General features: G+C 30.0%; 1 protein-coding gene across 3 annotated transcripts in view; it reads left to right on the top strand.

Moving 5' to 3' along the window:
* The window catches only part of ADK (adenosine kinase), a 450591-nt gene that overhangs the window by 314439 nt on the left and 132765 nt on the right, over window positions 1-3387 (top strand). The window lies entirely within an intron of this gene.

Genomic DNA, 3387 nt, shown 5'->3' with positions numbered 1-3387 from the left:
ATTTGTTTTCTAACCAGTAAAATAGTGTTTTCCTCTGAAATTTTCATGGATTAAGGTAAGAGACATATAGTCTAAAATGTTTTATGTTAAAGTTAAGTACCTCTTCATAGTGTGAGTTAATTTAATAAATTATCAGTAAATGTTAGTATATTGTAATTGTTTTAAACTTCTTTATTAATACTAACATTTTTGCTAATATTTGTATGTTATATTTGACAGTGATGAATGGAACTTTTGTAGCTTTTTACTTTTACCAAGAATATACTTTTATTCTAAATTAGAATAAAATAATTATTTTTCTTATTTAGTATTTATGGCTTTTGTTTAGCCTGTAGAATTTAAAAATCCATGAGACAGAAAAAAAAAGAAAGCGAGACCTTCGTTGTATCTTCATTTGACCTATGCAGTATCACTTAAATTTCATGAATCTCGAGGTCTTTATATGTAAAGTGAAGGTGTTCTGTTAATTATTCCAAAGTCTATTCTGATTGTAGTTCTGTGGTTCTAACATAATTTTATTGTATTCACTGATTTTGTATCTAAATGAGATAACTACGTTGTCTGCTTAAAATAACATAAAACTTGACATGGAAATAATTTATGAGCTCAACCTGGGTGATTTGTGGTAATAATATGGTGTGAATATTTTCAAAGGTGCTAACTAGTACTATGTTCTTGGTGATTCACAAACTGAAATATTGGTAAAAACCTGGAACTCCTATCTGTTGGAAGTCTTAGATGACTGGAATGTACATCTTAGATTTTCCTTATTGCCAGTTTTATTTTCTGAAGAGTGAAGGAAGTAACTAGGAAAAGTGCTACTCTAGCTCTTTAAATAACATGAAAGAATTGATCATCAGTATGGTGGTTTGAGAATCCTTGAGAGAAACTAATGCTTGAATTCAGATTTCTTTATAGTCAGGAACATTCACTCTGGCAATACTTAAATATATGCTTTAGACTTTAAGAAGACAAACTTTAAAACTTTTTAAAGAGATAAATATGATTCCAGAGAATGAGACTTTGGATGTAAAGACAACTTGAGAGGACTGAATGCCATAAAAAATCATTTCTGATTTTATAATCTTGAATGACCCTAAATAGGAAGAAAATGGCGAGGAGCCTTAAAAAACATTGCAGAGCACACAGAAAACTCTAATATGAGCTCACATTTGTAAAACACAAGTACAAAAGATGGAAAGCATTTATAGAACCAGGGAACAATGCTAAAAGTTTGGCAGAGACATAGAATAGAAAAGAATAGAGGCCTAAAAACAATTAGGTTTGTAGAAAATGCTTATGAAATCAAAATGGTATTCACTTTTTAAAAAAGGACACCAAATGCATAGGCAAGAACAGAGAAATGTAATTGGATTCATCAAAATTAAAAGTTTTGTGCATCAAAAGACACTCAAGAAAGCAAACAAGTCAGCTGTAGAATGGGAGAAAATATTTGTAAATTATGTATCTGATAAGAGATTAATATCCAGAATATATATCTCAACAAGAAAACAATCAACCCAATTCAAAAATGGCCAAAGAACTTAAGTAAACATTTTTCCAGAGAAGATATATAAATGTCCAGTAAGCACATGAAAAGATGTTCACTATCACTAATCATTAGAGAAATGCATGTGAAAACCAAAATGAGATACCATTTGGCACCATTGGGATGGCTGTTGTCAAAAATGAAGAAAAACAAGTGTTTACAAGGATGTGGAGAAATTAGAACCCTTGTGCATTGATGATGGGAATTAAAATGCTGCAGCTACTGTGGAAAACAATTTGGTGATTCCTCAAAAAGTTAAACAGTTAAACATAGAATTATTACCATATGATCCAGCAAGTCTACTTCTACATATATCCCCAAAAGATGTGAAAGCAGAGATTCAAATACTTGTACAGCAATGTTTATAGCCGCATTATTCACAATATCCAAAAACTGGAAACAAACTAAATATCATTCCTCAGCATATGAATAAATAAACAAAATTTGGTATGTACGAGTGATTCTTGAACAACATGAGTTTGAACTGTGCAGATCCACTTTACATGGATTTTTTCAATAAATACATGCAGTACTATAAATGTATTTTGTCTTCCTTATGGTTTTCTTAATAGCTCTTTCTTTTCTCAAGCTTCCTTTATTGTAAGAATACACATAATATACAAAATATGTGTTAATTGACTTATCGGCAAAGCTTCTGGTCAACAGTAGTTAAGTTTTGGAGGAGTGAAAAGTTACACATGGATTTTCAACTGCATGGGGGTTGGTGCCCTTTACCCCTACATTGTCCAGTAGTCAATTGCACATACAATGGAATATATTATTCAACATTAAAAAGGAATGAAATTACAATACATGATACAACATGACTGAACCTTGAAAAACTTATGTTAGGTGAAATAAGCTCTATACAATCAGACAACTATTGGATTTTTCTATAAGAATTCCACTTAATATGAGGTACCTAAAATAATCGTATTCTTACAGACAAACACTAGAATAGTGGTTATCTGGCACTGGGGGAAAGAGGGAATTGGGAGTTATTATTAATGGGTACAAAGCTTCTTTCTATTTGGGATGACAAAAAGTTCTGGAAATGGATAGTGGTGATGGTTGCACAGCATTGTAAATGTACTTAATATCACTGAATTGAATACTTAAAATGGTTAAATTTGTAAAAGTTTATCTTATATATATTTTACCACATCTTAAAATTATTTTATACACCAGTAAAGTTAAAACTTGACTAGAACTTAGTATAGAATATTAAAGAAATCATTTTTCCCTACTTAGAAGAGGAAGTAGTAAAATTAAGAGCTGCTACATGGCTACAAGTCATACTATGTTTTACTTTTTTGGTGTGATTACTATTCATTTGAATTCATTTAAATAGATATATAGTACCTATTATGACAGACCAATAAATAATGGATGTATAGTATATTTGAGACAATCCATCGTAATATGGATTATAGAATAATAAATATTGGATACAGGACAATTAGATATATTTGATATTTTGGTTGAACCAGTTTCAAAAAATTTGCTGATAGATTTCTAGAGATACACTTCAGTGTTTACCCTGAGCTTTGCTCAAGTAAATGATCATTGTTTCAGATAAAGCTGTATTTACAGATAATGCAAATACAGAGAATGCAAATTATGCAACAAATAAGTTGAATGTCAAAATGAGACTTAAATTTTTTAATAGTCTGGAAATATCAGTTGAGCGATGAAATCTAATAAGAATAAATAAAATGTTACCATATTTGATTATAAAAAACAAATATGATATTGTGAGTTTTATCTCTTTAATCGCATCTCTAATTGTTCTTCTCCTTGAATAGTCTAGTAATAATAAAATATCCTCAGTTCTCCAG

The sequence above is a fragment of the Pteropus alecto genome, unplaced genomic scaffold (assembly GCF_000325575.1).
Source record: "Pteropus alecto unplaced genomic scaffold, ASM32557v1 scaffold155, whole genome shotgun sequence".
NCBI lineage: Eukaryota > Metazoa > Chordata > Mammalia > Chiroptera > Pteropodidae > Pteropus > Pteropus alecto.
The sequence above is the reverse complement of the archived record's forward strand: the minus strand, read 5'-3'. Positions and strand labels throughout refer to the sequence as shown.